The sequence below is a fragment of the Salvelinus fontinalis genome, chromosome 6 (assembly GCF_029448725.1).
Source record: "Salvelinus fontinalis isolate EN_2023a chromosome 6, ASM2944872v1, whole genome shotgun sequence".
NCBI classification, from domain to species: domain Eukaryota; kingdom Metazoa; phylum Chordata; class Actinopteri; order Salmoniformes; family Salmonidae; genus Salvelinus; species Salvelinus fontinalis.
Window position 1 is genome coordinate 508,093 of NC_074670.1, and position 25,002 is coordinate 533,094.

The 25,002-nt window shown below is 44.9% G+C and overlaps 1 pseudogene; it reads right to left on the reverse strand.

The window, feature by feature from the left end:
• The window catches only part of LOC129856747 (collagen alpha-1(XIV) chain-like), a 194,571-nt pseudogene extending 174,694 nt beyond the window's left edge, over positions 1–19,877 (reverse strand).
• Positions 19,878–25,002: the final 5,125 nt, after the last annotated feature.

The window sequence follows — 25,002 nt, forward strand, 5'->3', positions numbered from 1 at the left end:
CCATCACGGTTGACAACTCCATTGTGTCCTCCTCCCAGAGCGCTAAGAACCTTGGCGTGATCCTGGACAACACCCTGTCGTTCTCAACTAACATCAAGGCGGTGGCCCGTTCCTGTAGGTTCATGCTCTACAACATTCGCAGAGTACGACCCTGCCTCACACAGGAAGCGGCGCAGGTCCTAATCCAGGCACTTGTCATCTCCCGTCTGGATTACTGCAACTCGCTGTTGGCTGGGCTCCCTGCCTGTGCCATTAAACCCCTACAACTCATCCAGAACGCCGCAGCCCGTCTGGTGTTCAACCTTCCCAAGTTCTCTCACGTCACCCCGCTCCTCCGCTCTCTCCACTGGCTTCCAGTTGAAGCTCGCATCCGCTACAAGACCATGGTGCTTGCCTACGGAGCTGTGAGGGGAACGGCACCTCAGTACCTTCAGGCTCTGATCAGGCCCTACACCCAAACAAGGGCACTGCGTTCATCCACCTCTGGCCTGCTCGCCTCCCTACCACTGAGGAAGTACAGTTCCCGCTCAGCCCAGTCAAAACTGTTCGCTGCTCTGGCACCCCAATGGTGGAACAAACTCCCTCACGACGCCAGGACAGCGGAGTCAATCACCACCTTCCGGAGACACCTGAAACCCCACCTCTTCAAGGAATACCTAGGATAGGATAAAGTAATCCTTCTGACCCCCCCCCCCCCTTAAAAGATTTAGATGCACTATTGTAAAGTGGCTGTTCCACTGGATGTCATAAGGTGAATGCACCAATTTGTAAGTCGCTCTGGATAAGAGCGTCTGCTAAATGACTTAAATGTAAATGTAATGTAAAACAGCTCGTCTTCTCTCCGCCCCATGGCAACATGTAAAACAGCTCATCTTCTCTCCGCCCCATGGCAACATGTAAAACAGCTCATCTTCTCTCCGCCCCATGGCAACATGTAAAACAGCTCATCTTCTCTCCGCTCCATGGCAACATGTAAAACAGCTCATCTTCTCTCCGCCCCATGGCAACATGTAAACAGCTCATCTTCTCTCCGCCCCATGGCAACATGTAAAACAGCTCATCTTCTCTCCGCTCCATGGCAACATGTAAAACAGCTCATCTTCTCTCCGCTCCATGGCAACATGTAAACAGCTCATCTTCTCTCCGCCCCATGGCAACATGTAAAACAGCTCATCTTCTCTCCGCCCCATGGCAACATGTAAACAGCTCGTCTTCTCTCCGCTCCATGGCAACATGTAAAACAGCTCATCTTCTCTCCGCTCCATGGCAACATGTAAACAGCTCATCTTCTCTCCGCCCCATGGCAACATGTAAAACAGCTCATCTTCTCTCCGCTCCATGGCAACATGTAAAACAGCTCATCTTCTCTCCGCCCCATGGCAACATGTAAAACAGCTCATCTTCTCTCCGCCCCATGGCAACATGTAAAACAGCTCATCTTCTCTCCGCCCCATGGCAACATGTAAAACAGCTCATCTTCTCTCCGCCCCATGGCAACATGTAAAACAGCTCATCTTCTCTCCGCTCCATGGCAACATGTAAAACAGCTCATCTTCTCTCCGCCCCATGGCAACATGTAAAACAGCTCATCTTCTCTCCGCCCCATGGCAACATGTAAAACAGCTCATCTTCTCTCCGCTCCATGGCAACATGTAAAACAGCTCATCTTCTCTCCGCTCCATGGCAACATGTAAACAGCTCATCTTCTCTCCGCCCCATGGCAACATGTAAACAGCTCATCTTCTCTCCGCCCCATGGCAACATGTAAAACAGCTCATCTTCTCTCCGCCCCATGGCAACATGTAAACAGCTCATCTTCTCTCCGCCCCATGGCAACATGTAAACAGCTCATCTTCTCTCCGCTCCATGGCAACATGTAAAACAGCTCATCTTCTCTCCGCTCCATGGCAACATGTAAAACAGCTCATCTTCTCTCCGCTCCATGGCAACATGTAAAACAGCTCATCTTCTCTCCGCCCCATGGCAACATGTAAAACAGCTCATCTTCTCTCCGCCCCATGGCAACATGTAAAACAGCTCATCTTCTCTCCGCCCCATGGCAACATGTAAAACAGCTCATCTTCTCTCCGCCCCATGGCAACATGTAAAACAGCTCATCTTCTCTCCGCCCCATGGCAACATGTAAAACAGCTCATCTTCTCTCCGCTCCATGGCAACATGTAAAACAGCTCATCTTCTCTCCGCCCCATGGCAACATGTAAAACAGCTCATCTTCTCTCCGCTCCATGGCAACATGTAAAACAGCTCATCTTCTCTCCGCCCCATGGCAACATGTAAAACAGCTCATCTTCTCTCCGCCCCATGGCAACATGTAAAACAGCTCATCTTCTCTCCGCCCCATGGCAACATGTAAAACAGCTCATCTTCTCTCCGCCCCATGGCAACATGTAAAACAGCTCATCTTCTCTCCGCCCCATGGCAACATGTAAAACAGCTCATCTTCTCTCCGCCCCATGGCAACATGTAAAACAGCTCATCTTCTCTCCGCCCCATGGCAACATGTAAAACAGCTCATCTTCTCTCCGCCCCATGGCAACATGTAAAACAGCTCATCTTCTCTCCGCTCCATGGCAACATGTAAACAGCTCATCTTCTCTCCGCCCCATGGCAACATGTAAAACAGCTCATCTTCTCTCCGCTCCATGGCAACATGTAAAACAGCTCATCTTCTCTCCGCTCCATGGCAACATGTAAAACAGCTCATCTTCTCTCCGCCCCATGGCAACATGTAAACAGCTCATCTTCTCTCCGCTCCATGGCAACATGTAAAACAGCTCATCTTCTCTCCGCCCCATGGCAACATGTAAACAGCTCATCTTCTCTCCGCTCCATGGCAACATGTAAAACAGCTCATCTTCTCTCCGCCCCATGGCAACATGTAAAACAGCTCATCTTCTCTCCGCTCCATGGCAACATGTAAAACAGCTCATCTTCTCTCCGCTCCATGGCAACATGTAAAACAGCTCATCTTCTCTCCGCTCCATGGCAACATGTAAAACAGCTCATCTTCTCTCCGCTCCATGGCAACATGTAAAACAGCTCATCTTCTCTCCGCCCCATGGCAACATGTAAAACAGCTCATCTTCTCTCCGCCCCATGGCAACATGTAAAACAGCTCATCTTCTCTCCGCCCCATGGCAACATGTAAACAGCTCATCTTCTCTCCGCCCCATGGCAACATGTAAACAGCTCATCTTCTCTCCGCCCCATGGCAACATGTAAACAGCTCATCTTCTCTCCGCCCCATGGCAACATGTAAAACAGCTCATCTTCTCTCCGCCCCATGGCAACATGTAAACAGCTCATCTTCTCTCCGCCCCATGGCAACATGTAAAACAGCTCATCTTCTCTCCGCTCCATGGCAACATGTAAAACAGCTCATCTTCTCTCCGCTCCATGGCAACATGTAAAACAGCTCATCTTCTCTCCGCCCCATGGCAACATGTAAACAGCTCATCTTCTCTCCGCTCCATGGCAACATGTAAAACAGCTCATCTTCTCTCCGCCCCATGGCAACATGTAAACAGCTCATCTTCTCTCCGCTCCATGGCAACATGTAAAACAGCTCATCTTCTCTCCGCCCCATGGCAACATGTAAAACAGCTCATCTTCTCTCCGCCCCATGGCAACATGTAAAACAGCTCATCTTCTCTCCGCTCCATGGCAACATGTAAAACAGCTCATCTTCTCTCCGCCCCATGGCAAAATGAGTAGAACTGAAGCAAACTTTCTTTAAAACTGCAACATGTTCTCTAGAGACAGGGACAGGGACAGATACATGAACAGAGAAAGGGACAGGGACAAAGACAGAGACAGAGACAGGGACAGGGACAGAGACAGGGACAGAGACAGAGACAGAGGAAGTCCTCTCCTGCCTCCATGACACCACCAGATCCAATAAACCTGTGGAGCCTCCAGATCACCAGGGTTCTGCTGGAGGTTCTGTTCAGTTCAGCACCAGATCTACTGACACAAAGCCTCCCACCCCCGGTGGTCCTGTGGTGTAGGAACTAGGGATTATCCATGCTATACTTCATCAGGACAAAAGAGACACGGACCACCAGCAGCCCCTCCAGGAAGAACCCTCCCCCAGACCGATCCCACCCAGGCTCGCGGCCCTCCGGCTGGGGTACCTCTTTCTCGTCGGAGGCCCGGTCCTTGGTCAGGGGGGCGTATAGGACCATGTACCCCGAGACGCCCTGCACACCGCTCCACCGCGCCCGCATGGTGTTGTGGGTAACGTCGTACAGCTCCAGGCCGTTCACCATGGGGAGAGCCACTGAGACACACGTGAACACACGCACGAACGCACACACACAGGAACAAACAGACACATACACACAGACACACACAGAGAGTTGCGTTAAACCCAGGTGAAAGAGTATGTCTACACACGTCCAACTTGGCCCAGGAGCTGAGGGAGAAAAGAACAAGTATAGAAAATAGTCTGACAATGAGAAGGGAGGTGGACTCACATGTGGTCTCGCTGCCACGAAGTGCCTCGCTAGCTGAGCTGGTGTAGACAGCAAACACAGCTAACTGGTACTCTGTTAAGGAGTTGAGATACCGCAGAACCACAGAGTTCTCTGTGCCATCCACCACAGCCTGGGAGAGATACACAGAGACTGGGTCAGAGAGATACACAGAAATACACAGAGACTGGGTCAGAGAGATACACAGAAATACACAGAGACTGGGTCAGAGAGATATACAGAGACTGGGTCAGAGAGATACACAGAGACTGGGTCAGAGAGATACACAGAAATACACAGAGACTGGATCAGAGAGATACACAGAAACTGCGTCAGAGAGATACACAGAGACTGGGTCAGAGAGATACACAGAGACACACAGAGACTGGGTCAGAGAGATACACAGAGACACACAGAGACTGGGTCAGAGAGATACACAGAGACTGGGTCAGAGAGATACACAGAGACTGGGTCAGAGAGATACACAGAAATACACAGAGACTGGGTCAGAGAGATACACAGAGACTGGGTCAGAGAGATACACAGAGATACAGAGAGACTGGGTCAGAGAGATACACAGAGACTGGGCCAGAGAGATACACAGAGACTGGGTCAGAGAGATACACAGAGACTGGGTCAGAGAGATACACAGAGACTGGGTCAGAGAGATACACAGAGACTGGGTCAGAGAGATACACAGAGACTGGATCAGAGAGATACACAGAGACTGGGTCAGAGAGATACACAGAGACTGGGTCAGAGAGATACACAGAGACTGGGTCAGAGAGATTCACAGAGACTGGGTCAGAGAGATACACAGAGACTGGGTCAGAGAGATACACAGAGACTGGGTCAGAGAGATACACAGAGACACACAGAGACTGGGTCAGAGAGATACACAGAGACTGGGTCAGAGAGATACACAGAAATACACAGAGACTGGGTCAGAGAGATACACAGAGACTGGGTCAGAGAGATACACAGAGACACACAGAGACTGGGTCAGAGAGATACACAGAGACACACAGAGACTGGGTCAGAGAGATACACAGAGACTGGGTCAGAGAGATACACAGAGACACACAGAGACTGGATCAGAGAGATACACAGACTGGGTCAGAGAGATACACAGAAATACACAGAGACTGGGTCAGAGAGATACACAGAGACTGGGTCAGAGAGATACACAGAGATACAGAGAGACTGGGTCAGAGAGATACACAGAGACTGGGTCAGAGAGATACACAGAGACACACAGAGACTGGATCAGAGAGATACACAGAGACTGGGTCAGAGAGATACAGAGAGACTGGGCCAGAGAGATACACAGAGACTGGGTCAGAGAGATACACAGAGACTGGGTCAGAGAGATACACAGAGACTGGGTCAGAGAGATACACAGAGACTGGGTCAGAGAGATACACAGAGACACACAGAGACTGGATCAGAGAGATACACAGAGACTGGGTCAGAGAGATACACAGAGACTGGGTCAGAGAGATACACAGAGACAAACAGAGACTGGATCAGAGAGATACACAGAGACTGGGTCAGAGAGATACACAGAGACTGGGTCAGAGAGATACACAGAGACACACAGAGACTGGGTCAGAGAGATACACAGAGACTGGGTCAGAGAGATACACAGAGACTGGGTCAGAGAGATACAGAAAGACTGGGTCAGAGAGATACAGAAAGACTGGGTCAGAGAGATACACAGAGACTGGGTCAAAGAGATACAGAGAGACTGGGCCAGAGAGATACACAGAGACTGGGTCAGAGAGATACACAGAGACTGGGTCAGAGAGATACACAGAGACTGGGTCAGAGAGATACACAGAGACTGGGTCAGAGAGACACAGAGATACACAGAGACTGGGTCAGAGAGATACACAGAGACTGGGTCCGAGAGATACACAGAGACTGGGTCAGAGAGATACACAGAGACTGGGTCAGAGAGATACACAGAGACTGGGTCAGAGAGATACACAGAGACTGGGTCAGAGAGACACAGAGATACACAGAGACTGGGTCAGAGAGATACACAGAGACTGGGTCCGAGAGATACACAGAGACTGGGTCAGAGAGATACACAGAGACTGGGTCAGAGAGATACACAGAGACTGGGTCAGAGAGATACACAGAGACTGGGTCAGAGAGATACACAGAGACTGGGTCAGAAAGATACACAGAGACTGGGTCAGAGAGATACACAGAGACTGGGTCAGAGAGATACACAGAGACACACAGAGACTGGGTCAGAGAGATACACAGAGACACACAGAGACTGGGTCAGAGAGATACACAGAGACTGGGTCAGAGAGATACACAGAAATACACAGAGACTGGGTCAGAGAGATACACAGAGACTGGGTCAGAGAGATACACAGAGATACAGAGAGACTGGGTCAGAGAGATACACAGAGACTGGGTCAGAGAGATACACAGAGACACACAGAGACTGGATCAGAGAGATACACAGAGACTGGGTCAAAGAGATACAGAGAGACTGGGCCAGAGAGATACACAGAGACTGGGTCAGAGAGATACACAGAGACTGGGTCAGAGAGATACAGAGAGCCTGAACATTTGGAGTGAATACATCCAGTAATGTACATTTTTCAAGGAACAGAAACGGAACCTGGAACGAAAGTGATCCATGCTGTTCCGGAACAGAACCGTTATTTTAAAAGCATGGGAACCAGTTAACAACGTTGTCTTATGTTCCAGTCCCACAAAAGAATGCAACAAAGCGCCTGTGCAAAGCCCTCACTCTGTCACTCAAGAGACTTATTCCAGTGTCTACCTGGACTTACTAACTGGATTTACTAACTACAAAAAGGTAAGACATGTTTTTAATTCTGGTGCCGCTCTGCACACACAAGCTTGTTAGCTAGCTAGCTCAAAGGACATTCAAAGTTCCTCCATAGAAGCCGCTCCTCCTAGGTATAATTCTGTGGACCTGTGTCAGATAATGCACGTCATAACAAGATGCCCAGCGCTTCAAGCCTCCTCCTCCACCCTCTCCTGCACACTCTCCCCGCCCGCAAAATGTCAATCACATCTTGCCTGCTCTATCTGCACTGATTGGTGAAGTCATTTAATGAGCTAAATGTAAACAACTGTCGATTTTAAACGTTAAAAAAGGAACAGAAATAAAAAATATAAACTGGTACTTTTTTAGGGTTTGAACCGGTTCAGACCTTTATTTTTCTGTTCGGAACAGTGGAACGGAACGATAAAGAATGGTGATTCTATTCAGAACTTTATTTCTCTGTTCGGAACAGTGGAACGGAACGATAAAGAATGGTGATTCTATTCAGAACTTTATTTCTCTGTTTGGAACAGTGGAACGGAACGATAAAGAATGGTGATTCTATTCAGAACTTTATTTCTCTGTTTGGAACAGTGGAACGGAACGATAAAGAATGGTGATTCTATTCAGAACTTTATTTCTCTGTTTGGAACAGTGGAACGGAACGATAAAAAATTGTGATTCTATTCAGAACGAAACAATTTGAAAATAATTTGGGTTCCAACCCCTTTGGTTTCACCTGCAGCAGATGGACATCAAACACTATTGGGTGGGAGAGTAAGATAGAGTGTGTAATACCTCTTCAGGCCGTCCTCCCTGGGTAGCAGGGTAGTACACCACACGGTACTTCTCTACACTGCCGGGAGCGTGACTCCAGGACACCCTGAAACTCCTTGCTGTCACCTCTGATGTCACTAGGTCCTGAGGGGCCCCCTGTGTCTCCTGCTCTGCAGACTCTCCTGGAGGAACAGACATTCAGATAGTACAGGATAGCATCATGTAAGGTGAAAGACTGTACAGTATACTGTATGGACATGTTGATGTCCCTCGGTCCTGAGGAGCTCCCTGTGTCTCCTGTTCTGCCGTCTCCTCTGGAGATACATTACAACGGATCGTCAGAGAATGCATGGTATGGAAAGTTTGTACAGTACACTCTTAGAAATAAAATATGCTATCTAGAACCTAAAAGGGTTCTTCGGCTGTCCCCATAGGAGAACCCTATGAAGAACTATTTTTGGTTCCAACTAGAACCCTTTTGGCTCCAGGTTCTACATGGAACCCTTTTGGGTTCTAAACTCTTTCCATAGAGGGTTCTAAATGGAACCCAGAATGGTTCTACCTGTAACCAATAAAGGTATTCCTATGGGGACAGCCGAAGAACCCTTTTGGAACCCTTTTCTCTAAGTGTGAATGTCTAAGTGCGTGTTTATTCAGTATGCACTACATATGGACAGCAGTATGATGATTCTGCATGATGATTAAGTATGAAGTGTATCAAACAGACAGGAGTTATTTCAGCTCAGATTTGTCGTGACAACCTGAGGTCTGCTCAATATTAAAGACACTGGGCACTATGTCTAAGTGAATGAGACAGTATGTACTGTAAAGATACACAGTAGTATGAGGACTGAAGACTGGGTATGTACTGTAAAGATATACAGTAGTATGAGGACTGAAGACTGGGTATGTACTGTAAAGATACACAGTAGTATGAGGACTGAAGACTGGGTATGTACTGTAAAGATACACAGTAGTATGAGGACTGAAGACTGGGTATGTACTGTAAAGATACACAGTAGTATGAGGACTGAAGACTGGGTATGTACTGTAAAGATACACAGTAGTATGAGGACTGAAGACTGGGTATGTACTGTAAAGATACACAGTAGTATGAGGACTGAAGACTGGGTATGTACTGTAAAGATACACAGTAGTATGAGGACTGAAGACTGGGTATGTACTGTAAAGATATACAGTAGTATGAGGACTGAAGACTGGGTATGTACTGTAAAGATACACAGTAGTATGAGGACTGAAGACTGGGTATGTACTGTAAAGATACACAGTAGTATGAGGACTGAAGACTGGGTATGTACTGTAAAGATACACAGTAGTATGAGGACTGAAGACTGGGTATGTACTGTAAAGATACACAGTAGTATGAGGACTGAAGACTGGGTATGTACTGTAAAGATATACAGTAGTATGAGGACTGAAGACTGGGTATGTACTGTAAAGATATACAGTAGTATGAGGACTGAAGACTGGGTATGTACTGTAAAGATACACAGTAGTATGAGGACTGAAGACTGGGTATGTACTGTAAAGATATACAGTAGTATGAGGACTGAAGACTGGGTATGTACTGTAAAGATACACAGTAGTATGAGGACTGAAGACTGGGTATGTACTGTAAAGATACACAGTAGTATGAGGACTGAAGACTGGGTATGTACTGTAAAGATATACAGTAGTATGAGGACTGAAGACTGGGTATGTACTGTAAAGATATACAGTAGTATGAGGACTGAAGACTGGGTATGTACTGTAAAGATATACAGTAGTATGAGGACTGAAGACTGGGTATGTACTGTAAAGATATACAGTAGTATGAGGACTGAAGACTGGGTATGTACTGTAAAGATATACAGTAGTATGAGGACTGAAGACTGGATATGTACTGTAAAGATATACACTAGTATGACGACTGAAGTGTTAACATCTCTGCTCTCTGATTTGGTTTGTTCACCTTTGATCTCCTTGTCCTGCTCCTCTACCCGTTCACAGACTATCTGGGTCAGTCCCTCTATGATGGAGCTCATGATGCTGAAGTGTCAACATCTTTGCTCTCTGATTTGGTTTGTTCACCTTTGATCTCCTTGTCCTGCTCCTCTACCCGTTCACAGACTATCTGGGTCAGTCCCTCTATGATGGAGCTCATGATGCTGAAGTGTCAACATCTTTGCTCTCTGATTTGGTTTGTTCACCTTTGATCTCCTTGTCCTGCTCCTCTAACCGTTCACAGACTATCTGGGTCAGTCCCTCTATGATGGAGCTCATGATGCTGAAGTGTCAACATCTTTGCTCTCTGATTTGGTTTGTTCACCTTTGATCTCCTTGTCCTGCTCCTCTACCCGTTCACAGACTATCTGGGTCAGTCCCTCTATGATGGAGCTCATGATGCTGAAGTGTCAACATCTTTGCTCTCTGATTTGGTTTGTTCACCTTTGATCTCCTTGTCCTGCTCCTCTACCCGTTCACAGACTATCTGGGTCAGTCCCTCTATGATGGAGCTCATGATGCTGAAGTGTCAACATCTTTGCTCTCTGATTTGGTTTGTTCACCTTTGATCTCCTTGTCCTGCTCCTCTACCCGTTCACAGACTATCTGGGTCAGTCCCTCTATGATAGAGCTCATGATGCTGAAGTCTGCCACGTTGTACACATGAGTGTTGTCAGGCTCAGAAGCTATGGCCCTCAGCTCATTCTCATCAGCATTCTTTACACCTGCACACAGGGAGAGAGAGCACTAAGATCAAGATCAAGATTGAGATTAAGATTTAGATCCAGATTTAGATCTAGATTAAGATTTAGATCAAGATTAAGATCTAGATTAAAATTTAGATCAAGATTTAAATCAAGATTAAGATTTAGATCAAGATTAAGATCAAAATTTAGATCCAGAAAAAGTTAAGATTTAGATCCAGATTTAGATCAAGATTAAGATTTAGATCAATATTAAGATCTAGATTAAGATTTAGATCAAGATTTAAATCAAGATTTAGATTAAGATCAAGATCTATCCATTTCCTTTTGTTTCCCTTAACATAGCACAAAGGACAAAAGTGTATCCAAATGTGTCACCATGTCAGCCTTTACCTCTAAAACAACATACAAGGCACACTAACTGTGTCCTACCGACAGCATCAAGTCTCACAGCATGAATCTAGTCCTACCAATGGCGAAGAGTTCGATGCCAGCGTCCCTCAGGCTCTGGGCAGGGGGGATCACGTCATCCTGGGACTTCCCATCTGTGATTAGGATACCGACTTTGGGTACGCCGCTCCTGGAGCCTGACTCGGGCTTGAAGCTGTTCTCCAGGATATAGGTCAGGGCCAGGCCTACAGAGGTACACAGAAATACACAGATACACTGAGTGGACAAAACATTATGAACACCTGCTCTTTCCATAACATAGACTGACCAGGTGAATCTAGGTGAAAGCTATAATCCCTTATTGATGTCACTTGTTAAATCCACTTCAATCAGTGTAGATGAAGGGGAGGAGACACGTTAAATAAGGATTTTTAAGCCTTGAGACAATTGAGACATGGATTGTGTGCCATTCAAAGGGTGAATGGAAAAGACAAAATATTTAAGTGCCTATGAATGGGGAGTGGTAGGTACCAAGAACTTCAATGCTGCTGGGTTTTTCACACGCAACAGTTTCCTGTGTGTATCAAGAATGGTCCTCCACCCAAAGGACATTAAGGGCAACTTGACACAACTGTGGGAAGCATTGGAGTCGACATGCGCCATCATCCCTGTGGAACGCTTTAAACACCTTGTAGAGTCCATGTCCTGATGAACTGAGGCTGTTCTGAGGGCTAAGGGGGGTGCAACTCAATATTAGGAAGGTGTTCCTAATGTTTTGTACACTCGGTGTACCCAGACACACACAGATATATAAAGAGTTACACAGTTCAGTTAGACAGACACACAGATAGACAGTTACACAGCTAGACAGACAGATAGACAGACACACAGATAGACAGTTACACAGCTAGACAGACAGCTAGACAGACACACAGATAGACAGTTACACAGCTAGACAGTTACACAGTTAGACAGACAGCTAGACAGACAGCTAGACAGCTAGACAGCTAGACAGCTAGACAGCTACAGACAGACAGACAGACAGCTAGACAGCTAGACAGCTAGACAGACAGCTAGACAGCTAGACAGACAGCTAGACAGCTAGACAGACAGCTAGACAGCTAGACAGACAGCTAGACAGACAGACAGACAGACAGACAGACAGACAGACAGACAGACAGACAGACAGACAGACAGACAGACAGACAGACAGACAGCTAGACAGCTAGACAGACAGACAGCTAGACAGCTAGACAGCTAGACAGCTAGACAGCTAGACAGCTAGACAGCTAGACAGACAGACAGACAGACAGACAGACAGACAGACAGACAGACAGACAGACAGACAGACAGACAGACAGACAGACAGACAGACAGACAGACAGACAGACAGACAGACAGACAGACAGACAGACAGACAGACAGACAGACAGACAGACAGACAGACAGACAGACAGACAGACAGACAGACAGACAGACAGACAGACAGACAGACAGACAGACAGACAGACAGACAGACAGACAGACAGACAGACAGACAGACAGACAGACAGACAGACAGACAGACAGACAGACAGACAGACAGACAGACAGACAGACAGACAGACAGACAGACAGACAGACAGACAGACAGACAGACAGACAGACAGACAGACAGACAGACAGACAGACAGACAGACAGACAGACAGACAGACAGACAGACAGACAGACAGACAGACAGACAGACAGACAGACAGACAGACAGACAGACAGACAGACAGACAGACAGACAGACAGACAGACAGACAGACAGACAGACAGACAGACAGACAGACAGACAGACAGACAGACAGACAGACAGACAGACAGACAGACAGACAGACAGACAGACAGACAGACAGACAGACAGACAGACAGACAGACAGACAGACAGACAGACAGACAGACAGACAGACAGACAGACAGACAGACAGACAGACAGACAGACAGACAGACAGACAGACAGACAGACAGACAGACAGACAGACAGACAGACAGACAGACAGACAGACAGACAGACAGACAGACAGACAGACAGACAGACAGACAGACAGACAGACAGACAGACAGACAGACAGACAGACAGACAGACAGACAGACAGACAGACAGATAGATAGATAGATAGATAGATAGATAGATAGATAGATAGATAGATAGATAGATAGATAGATAGATAGATAGATAGATAGATAGATAGATAGATAGATAGATAGACAGATAGACAGATAGACAGATAGACACAGTTCCCTGATGATGGCTCCACTGGTTGATGCTACTAAAAGTCATAAAGCCTTCCCTCACTAACTCTTGTTACCCTTAACAAAACGTTTTATATTCATGCACAAATCTATAAACAGATTTCAATACGTGTGTGTAGATTGTGTATTAAGCATTGCTAAACATCCCCCTCTGGGCTAAATCTACTGTGACCTTTCCATAGCTGTCATTAGGGATGAAGTCAGAGGGAGCTGCTGGTGTAGTGTACCTGTCCATTAGGAATGAAGTCAGAGGGAGCTGCTGGTGTAGTGTACCTGTCCATTAGGGATGAAGTCAGAGGGAGCTGCTGGTGTAGTGTACCTGTCCATTAGGGATGAAGTCAGAGGGCTGCTGGTGTAGTGTACCTGTCCATTAGGGATGAAGTCAGAGGGAGCTGCTGGTGTAGTGTACCTGTCCATTAGGGATGAAGTCAGAGGGCTGCTGGTGTAGTGTACCTGTCCATTAGGGATGAAGTCAGAGGGAGCTGCTGGTGTAGTGTACCTGTCCATTAGGGATGAAGTCAGAGGGAGCTGCTGGTGTAGTGTACCTGTCCATTAGGGATGAAGTCAGAGGGAGCTGCTGGTGTAGTGTACCTGTCCATTAGGGATGAAGTCAGAGGGAGCTGCTGGTGTAGTGTACCTGTCCATTAGGGATGAAGTCAGAGGGAGCTGCTGGTGTAGTGTACCTGTCCATTAGGGATGAAGTCAGAGGGAGCTGCTGGAGTAGTGTACCTGTCCATTAGGGATGAAGTCAGAGGGAGCTGCTGGTGTAGTGTACCTGTCAGTGTGTTGCCTCCCTTATAGGGCAGGTTCTTCACAGCATCCAGGACTGCATCTTTAGTGGCGAAGGCATTCAGATGCCACTCTATCCTGGGGTCCCCACTGTACTGGGCCAGACCTGGGAGGGAAAACAGTACAATACAATAATATAGATTTCATTTTAGGATAAGGAGTACATAAGGGAATATACTTCACACCTGCATCTGACCAGGCTATTGAACCCTGTGACAGTACAGTAAGGCTATTGAACCCTGTGACAGTACAGTACAGTAAGGCTATTGAACCCTGTGACAGTACAGTACAGTAAGGCTATTGAACCCTGTGACAATACAGTACAGTAAGGTTATTGAACCCTGTGACAGTACACTACAGTAAGGCTATTGAACCCTGTGACAGTACAGTAAGGCTATTGAACCCTGTGACAGTACAGTAAGGCTATTGAACCCTGTGACAGTACAGTAAGGCTATTGAACCCTGTGACAGTACAGTAAGGGTATTGAACCCTGTGACAGTACAGTAAGGCTATTGAACTCTGTGACAGTACAGTAAGGCTATTGAACCCTGTGACAGTACAGTAAGGCTATTGAACCCTGTGACAGTACAGTAAGGCTATTGAACCCTGTGACAGTACAGTAAGGCTATTGAACCCTGTGACAGTACAGTACAGTAAGGCTATTGAACCGTGTGACAGTAGGGTAAGGCTATTGAACCCTGTGACAGTACAGTAAGGCTATTGAACCCTGTGACAGTACAGTAAGGCTATTGAACCCTGTGACAGTACAGTAAGGCTATTGAACCCTGTGACAGTACAGTAAGGCTATTGAACCCTGTGACCGTACAGTACAGTAAGGCTATTGAACCCTGTGACCGTACAGTACAGTAAGGCTATTGAACCCTGTGACAGTACAGTCTACTGCTTACCTATCCTGGTCAATAATAGACAGTGATGCTACTGCTTACCTATCCTGGTCAATAATGATGATACTGCTTACCTATCCTGGTCAATAACAGACAGTGATGCTACTGCTTACCTATCCTGGTCAATAACAGACAGTGATGCTACTGCTTACCTATCCTGGTCAATAACAGACAGTGATGCTACTGCTTACCTATCCTGGTCAATAACAGACAGTGATGCTACTGCTTACCTATCCTGGTCAATAATAGACAGTGATGCTACTGCTTACCTATCCTGGTCAATAACAGACAGTGATGCTACTGCTTACCTATCCTGGTCAATATCAGACAGTGATGCTACTGCTTACCTATCCTGGTCAATAACAGACAGTGATGCTACTGCTTACCTATCCTGGTCAATAATAGACAGTGATGCTACTGCTTACCTATCCTGGTCAATAATAGACAGTGATGCTACTGCTTACCTATCCTGGTCAATAATAGACAGTGATGCTACTGCTTACCTATCCTGGTCAATAACAGACAGTGATGCTACTGCTTACCTATCCTGGTCAATAATAGACAGTGATGCTACTGCTTACCTATCCCGGTCAATAACAGACAGTGATGCTACTGCTTACCTATCCTGGTCAATATCAGACAGTGATGCTACTGCTTACCTATCCTGGTCAATAATAGACAGTGATGCTACTGCTTACCTATCCTGGTCAATAATAGACAGTGATGCTACTGCTTACCTATCCTGGTCAATAACAGACAGTGATGCTACTGCTTACCTATCCCGGTCAATAACAGACAGTGATGCTACTGCTTACCTATCCTGGTCAATAACAGACAGTGATGCTACTGCTTACCTATCCTGGTCAATAATAGACAGTGATGCTACTGCTTACCTATCCTGGTCAATAACAGACAGTGATGCTACTGCTTACCTATCCTGGTCAATAACAGACAGTGATGCTACTGCTTACCTATCCTGGTCAATAACAGACAGTGATGCTACTGCTTACCTATCCTGGTCAATAACAGACAGTGATGCTACTGCTTACCTATCCTGGTCAATAACAGACAGTGATGATACTGCTTACCTATCCTGGTCAATAACAGACAGTGATGCTACTGCTTACCTATCCTGGTCAATAACAGACAGTGATGCTACTGCTTACCTATCCTGGTCAATAACAGACAGTGATGCTACTGCTTACCTATCCTGGTCAATAACAGACAGTGATGCTACTGCTTACCTATCCTGGTCAATAACAGACAGTGATGCTACTGCTTACCTATCCTGGTCAATAACAGACAGTGATGCTACTGCTTACCTATCCTGGTCAATAACAGACAGTGATGCTACTGCTTACCTATCCCGGTCAATAACAGACAGTGATGCTACTGCTTACCTATCCTGGTCAATAACAGACAGTGATGCTACTGCTTACCTATCCTGGTCAATAATAGACAGTGATGCTACTGCTTACCTATCCTGGTCAATAACAGACAGTGATGCTACTGCTTACCTATCCTGGTCAATAACAGACAGTGATGCTACTGCTTACCTATCCTGGTCAATAACAGACAGTGATGCTACTGCTTACCTATCCTGGTCAATAATAGACAGTGATGCTACTGCTTACCTATCCTGGTCAATAACAGACAGTGATGCTACTGCTTACCTATCCTGGTCAATAACAGACAGTGATGCTACTGCTTACCTATCCTGGTCTGGTCGATCCCGACGCTGAAAGCGCTGACCAGGTTCTCCAGGAACATGCGGACCAAGCGGAAGTTGAGCCTGCCGATGCTCCAGGATCCATCCACCAGGATCACTATGTCAGCTTTGGCCTGAGTCGTACAGACAAAAGGATCCGCTGGAAAGATGGTAAGACAGGAGAACACGGGTCACTATTGTCAGCTATGACCTGAGTCGTACAGACAGGAGAACACGGGTCACTATTGTCAGCTATGGCCTGAGTCGTACAGACAAAAGGATCCGCTGGAAAGAGGGTAAGACAGGAGAACACGGGTCACTATTGTCAGCTATGGCCTGAGTCGTACAGACAAAAGGATCCGCTGGAAAGAGGGTAAGACAGGAGAACACGGGTCACTATGTCAGCTATGACCTGAGTCGTACAGACAGGAGAACACGTGTCCCTATGTCAGCTATGACCTGAGTCGTACAGACAAACAGCTCCACTGCAGGACAACCAGACAGCGGGAGAAAATGACATCAGAAAACAATATGCCAAGAATGTAGATAAGTTGAGGAAACATTTCGTCAGAGGTCATGAATAAGAACGTGAATATCGTGAGACTTTTGGTGTGCAGATTTGGTCCAAGACAACAACGTAAATGCAAAATGTGCTTCAAAATACGGGACAGAAAGGAACCTTTCCAGACGGTTATTTTCACGGTAAGTTTTTATTGAACATTCAGACTATAGAACAGACAGAAACGACATCACACAGCAGACCCATACTGTAACGGACAGTAAGCAGTCTGTCTGTAACACTAATGCTGTGTAACACTAATGCTATCATCCCAGACACAGTGGTGTTTCTTAACATCACTCGTCTTGGAGGAAGAACCAGAAAAAAACATGGTAGAAGAGACTCGGCCACGGTGGGATGCTGTCCAGACCAGCCAGACTTCAGCTTAGAGCGCGTGGGAAAACGACCTCTCTAGAAGCCAGCTCTGGAAGAGATAAGAGTTTGAGTTGTTAAACACACACACACATATGCACGCACACACACACACACACACACACACACACACACACACACACACACACACACACGCACACTCCAACACACTGGGTTAATGGAAGGATTCCGCAGCAGTCAATAAATCAGGTTTAGGGAGGACGACAACTGCAGTGTAGAGGACTACCCCATCACCTCTCTCAAGACATTCCTTTACTTAACATACGTCATTGTAATGTAATGTAATGTAATGTATTGTATTGCATTGTAGTGTAATGTAGTGTAATGTAATGTAGTGTAATGTATTGTAATGTCATGTATTGTATTGTAATGTATTGTATGGTAATGTATTGTATTGTATTGTATTGCATTGTATGGTAATGTATTGTAATGTATTGTAATGTATTGTATTGTACTGTAATGTAGTGTATTGTATTGTATTGTAATGTATTGTATTGTAATGTATTGTAATGTAGTGTAGTGTAATGTAATATATTGCAATGTATTGTATTGTAATGTATTGTAATGTATTGTATTGTAATGTATTGTAATGCATTGTAATGTAATGTATTGTACTGTAATGTATTGCATTGTATGGCAATGTAATGCATTGTATTGTAATGCATGGTATTGTAATGTATTGTATTGTATTGTAATGTAATGTATTGCATTGTATTGTATGACAATGTAATGCATTGTATTGTAATGTATTGGATTGTACTGTAATGTATTGTAATGTATTGTATTGTATTGTAATGTATTGTAATATAATGTATTGCATTGTATTGTATTGCATTGCATTGTATGACAATGTTTTGCATTGTATTGTAATGTAGTGTGTGTAGTGTGTAGTGTAATGTATTGTATTGTATTGTAATGTAATGTATTGCATTGCGATGTATTGCATTGTATGGTAATGTATTGTATTGCATTGTATTGTAATGTATTGTATTGTATGGTAATGCATTGTACTGCAATGTATTGTGTTGCATTGTATTGTATGGTAATGCATTGTATTGTAAAATACTGTATTGTAATGTATTGCATTGCATTGTATGGTGATGCATTGTATTGTATTGTATTGTATGGTGGTGTATTGTATTGTATGGTAATGTATGGTATTGTATTGTATTGTATTGTAATGTAGTGTATTGTATTGTATTGTATGGTAATGTATTGTATTGTATGGTAATGTATTGCATTGTATTGTATGGTAATGTATTGTGTTGTGTTGTAATGTATTGTATTGTAATGTATTGTGTTGTGTTGTAATGTATTGTATTGTGATGTAATGTATTGCAATGTGTTGCATTGTAATGTATTATGATGCATTGTAATGCAATGTATTGTATGGTAATGTATTGTATTGTATGCTAATGTATTGCATTGCATTGTATTGTATGGTAATGTAATGTATGGTAATGTATTGCATTGCATTGTATTGTATGGTAATGTAATTGTATGGTAATGTTATTTTATTGTAATGTATTGTATTGGGGCAGTGCAGACAGTGGTGCTGTATTACCTTCCAGCAGTGAAGTGATAGAAGTGATGTAAGTTCTGTGAAGTTCAAACACCTCCCAGACATCAAACAATCAACTCTGGAGGAATTATAAAACAACTACATTCAAATAATGTAGTTTTGTCATTTGTAATAGTAATGAATTATCTAGATTCATTTATTGATGTTCGTCCTCTGAGGATTACCTTGCTGGCTCAGGTTTGTTTAAATTTGCCTTTGATTCTCTGAACAATCAATTTAAAGGAGAGGAGAGGAGAGGAGAGGAGAGGAGAGGAGAGGAGAGGAGAGGGGAGGGGAGGGGAGGGGAGAGGAGGGGAGGGGAGAGTTGTTATGGGAGCGTATTTTATTTACTTCAGCAGAACAAACACCACCACCCACTGTGTTGAGAGTTGTCTGTCGTCTTTGCCTGCCTCCCTCCATTCATCCCTCCCTCCACCTCTTCCTACAGTCACCACATCAAAGGAACCCCCCAGGTTAAAGTGAAACACTCTAGAGGACATTGAGTAGTGAGTAAAGACCTGCAGGGGACAAACTAAACTAAAACCGTGGTTGTCATGAGTCCCCATCACCATGACACAGCAGAATCCCGATGTCAAAGCTGAGGCATGGGAGACTCCTTCATGTCCTAATGTCAGGGATCCTGAAGAAAAGCCACGTCAGTTAAGTCAGAAGTTTAGCCTTGGTTTTCTGCCCCAGCTGGCTGGCTCTCCATTGAAAGCCTCAGTGTGATGGACCCTGTTTGAGCTGCACATGAGAGAGCAACGTAGCTGATGGCTTCAGTGGCTGACCGAATGGCAAGAGGAGAGCTGACTAACTACAGGCCCACCGTTAGGTCCCGTATTACAGTAATAATAACAGCCTGTAAAGTAATTATCAACCCATTACACATAAAAAGGTTATTTGATGTCAAGTTTAACCAAAACCAAATGGGGCCTAGTCATTAGAGTGGTGGGGCTGAGGCACATAAGCTCCACCATAAAAACAAAATACTAATATAAAGAAAACTGATGTAATGTTTTAGCTGCCACATTGGAGTGGAATCTGAGATCATGCTACAGGCGTGTGGGCTTCTTGTGTCCGCGCTGGAATAGTAACATGTAGAGTTGTGAGAGATTGACCCACAGGAATCCATATCATAGTTTCACTGAGCTATGTCATAACACAACTCAATAAGACAATAACACAACTCTCCACACCACCACAACAAGACAATAACACAACTCTCCACACCACCACAACAAGACAATAACACAACTCTCCACACCACCACAATAAGACAATAACAACTCTCCTCAACACCACAACAAGACAATAACACAACTCTCCACACCACCACAATAAGACAATAACAACTCTCCTCACCACCACAACAAGACAATAACAACTCTCCACACCACCACAACAAGACAATAACAACTCTCCTCACCACCACAACAAGACAATAACAACTCTCCACACCACCACAATAAGACAATAACAACTCTCCACACCACCACAAGACAATAACAACTCTCCTCAACACCACAACAAGACAATAACAACTCTCCACACCACCACAAGACAATAACAACTCTCCACACCACCACAACAAGACAATAACACAACTCTCCACACCACCACAAGACAATAACAACTCTCCTCACCACCACAACAAGACAATAACAACTCTCCACACCACCACAACAAGACAATAACACAACTCTCCACACCACCACAAGACAATAACAACTCTCCTCACCACCACAACAAGACAATAGCACAACTCTCCACACCACCACAAGACAATAACAACTCTCCACACCACCACAACAAGACAATAACACAACTCTCCACACCACCACAAGACAATAACAACTCTCCTCACCACCACAACAAGACAATAACACAACTCTCCACACCACCACAAGACAATAACAACTCTCCACACCACCACAACAAGACAATAACAACTCTCCTCACCACCACAACAAGACAATAACACAACTCTCCACACCACCACAACAAGACAATAACAACTCTCCTCACCACCACAACAAGACAATAACAACTCTCCTCACCACCACAACAAGACAATAACAACTCTCCTCACCACCACAATAAGACAATAACAACTCTCCACACCACCACAACAAGACAATAACAACTCTCCTCACCACCACAACAAGACAATAACAACTCTCCACACCACCACAATAAGACAATAACAACTCTCCACACCACCACAATAAGACAATACCACAACTCTCCACACCACCACAACAAGACAATAACAACTCTCCACACCACCACAACAAGACAATAACACAACTCTCCACACCACCACAATAAGACAATAACACAACTCTCCACACCACCACAATAAGACAATAACAACTCTCCACACCACCACAATAAGACAATAACAACTCTCCACACCACCACAATAAGACAATAACACAACTCTCCACACCACCACAACAAGACAATAACAACTCTCCACACCACCACAACAAGACAATAACACAACTCTCCACACCACCACAACAAGACAATAACACAACTCTCCACACCACCACAACAAGACAATAACAACTCTCCTCACCACCACAACAAGACAATAACAACTCTCCTCACCACCACAACAAGACAATAACAACTCTCCACACCACCACAACAAGACAATAACACAACTCTCCACACCACCACAACAAGACAATAACAACTCTCCACACCACCCCAACAAGACAATAACACAACTCTCCACACCACCACAACAAGACAATAACACAACTCTCCACACCACCACAACAAGACAATAACAACTCTCCACACCACCACAACAAGACAATAACAACTCTCCTCACCACCACAACAAGACAATAACAACTCTCCACACCACCACAACAAGACAATAACAACTCTCCACACCACCACAACAAGACAATAACAACTCTCCACACCACCACAACAAGACAATAACAACTCTCCACACCACCACAACAAGACAATAACAACTCTCCTCACCACCACAACAAGACAATAATAACTCTCCACACCACCACAAACAGGTCCAGACAAATATAATTTTTACCTAAAATAATGACTGGAGATGATGACTTAAGTTACTGTCTATTCCATTTGATTTGGAAATGTAAACATAAGTTTCCCATGCCAATAAAGCCCTTTGAATTAAATTGAGAGAGAGAGAAAGAGAGAGAGAGAGAAAGAGAGAGAGAGAGAGGAGAGAGAAGACAGACAGACAGAGAGAAAGACAGACTGAGAAATAGAGAGAGAGAGAGACAGAGACAGAGAGATACAGAGAGAGAGAGAGAGAGAGAGAGAGAGACAGAGCGAGACAGAGAGAGAGAGACAGAGAGAGAGAGAGAGAGAGAGAGAGAGAGAGAGAGAGAGAGAGAGAGAGAGAGAGAGAGAGAGACAGAGAGAGAGAGAGAGAGAGAGAGAGAGAGAGAGAGACAGAGAGAGAGAGAGAGAGAGAGAGAGAGAGCAAGACAGAGATAGAGAGAGAGAGAGAGAGAGAGAGAGCAAGACAGAGATACAGAGAGAGAGAAAGAGAGAGAGAGAGAGCAAGACAGTGCTTGCGTGTGTGTGTGTATATGTCTATGTGTGCGTTCGTACTTGCGCGTGTGTTTGTGTGTGAGATACTATGTCAGTGTCATCCGCTCAGCAACAGGTCCCACTGCCAATCAATGCAGTGTCTGAAGAAAGGCCGTCTTTGTTAGGCAGAGAACATAGTTCTCTGAGAACATGACATAGTCCAGACAATATGACATAGTCCAGACACTTGACTTTCAGATCATGTCAGACGGTCAAGGAAAAATAACATATTTCTGTCCTTTAATATTCTCTCTCTCTCTCTCTCTCTCTCTCTCTCTCTCAATTCAATTCAATTCAATTCAAGGGGCTTTATTGGCATGGGAAACATGTGTTAACATTGCCAAAGCAAGTGAGGTAGGTAATATACAAAAGTCAAATAAACAATAAAAATGAACAGTAAACATTACACATACAGAAGTTTCAAAACAATAAAGACATTACAAATGTCATATTATATATATGCAGTGTTGTAACAATGTACAAATGGTTAAAGCACACAAGTTAAAATAAATAAACATAAATATGGGTTGTATTTACAGTGGTGTTTGTTCTTCACTGGTTGCCCTTTTCTTGTGGCAACAGGTCACAAATCTTGCTGCTGTGATGGCACACTGTGGAATTTCACCCAGTAGATATGGGAGTTTATCAAAATTGGATTTGTTTTCGAATTCTTTGTGGATCTGTGTAATCTGAGGGAAATATGTCTCTCTAATATGGTCATACATTGGGCAGGAGGTTAGGAAGTGCAGCTCAGTTTCCACCTCATTTTGTGGGCAGTGTGCACATAGCCTGTCTTCTCTTGAGAGCCATGTCTGCCTACGGCGGCCTTTCTCAATAGCAAGGCTATGCTCACTGAGTCTGTACATAGTCAAAGCTTTCCTTAAGTTTGGGTCAGTCACAGTGGTCAGGTATTCTGCCACTGTGTACTCTCTGTTTAGGGCCAAATAGCATTCTAGTTTGCTCTGTTTTTTTGTTAATTCTTTCCAATGTGTCAAGTAATTATCTTTTTGTTTTCTCATGATTTGGTTGGGTCTAATTGTGCTGTTGTCCTGGGGCTCTGTGGGGTGTGTTTGTGTTTGTGAACAGAGCCCTAGGACCAGCTTGCTTAGGGGACTCTTCTCCAGGTTCATCTCTCTGTAGGTGATGGCTTTGTTATGGAAGGTTTGGGAATCGCTTCCTTTTAGGTGGTTGTAGAATTTAACGGCTCTTTTCTGGATTTTGATAATTAGTGGGTATCGGCCTAATTCTGCTCTGCATGCATTATTTGGTGTTCTACGTTGTACACGGAGGATATTTTTGCAGAATTCTGCATGCAGAGTCTCAATTTGGTGTTTGTCCCATTTTGTGAAATCTTGGTTGGTGAGCGGACCCCAGACCTCACAACCATAAAGGGCAATGGGCTCTATGACTGATTCAAGTATTTTTAGCCAGATCCTAATTGGTATGTTGAAATTTATGTTCCTTTTGATGGCATAGAAGGCCCTTCTTGCCTTGTCTCTCAGATCGTTCACAGCTTTGTGGAAGTTACCTGTGGTGCTGATGTTTAGGCCGAGGTATGTATAGTTTTTTGTGTGCTCTAGGGCAACGGTGTCTAGATGGAATTTGTGGTCCTGGTGACTGGACCTTTTTTGGAACACCATTATTTTGGTCTTACTGAGATTTACTGTCAGGGCCCAGGTCTGACAGAATCTGTGCAGAAGATCTAGGTGCTGCTGTAGGCCCTCCTTGGTTGGTGACAGAAGCACCAGATCATCAGCAAACAGTAGACAGTAGACAGTAGTAGACTGCTCTCTCTCTCTCTCTCTCTCTCTCTCTCTCTCTCTCTCTCTCTCTCTCTCTCTCTCTCTCCCTCTCTCCCTCTCTCCCTCCCTCCCTCTCTCCCTCCCCCTCCCCCTCTCCCTCCCCCTCCCCCTCTCCCTCCCCCTCTCCCTCTCCCTCTCCCTCCCCTATTGAGTTCAATTCTGTGGTATGGTGGTTGAGACAAACAGAAAATATATAACTGTGTGAAAATGATAATGAATCTGTCTGTGT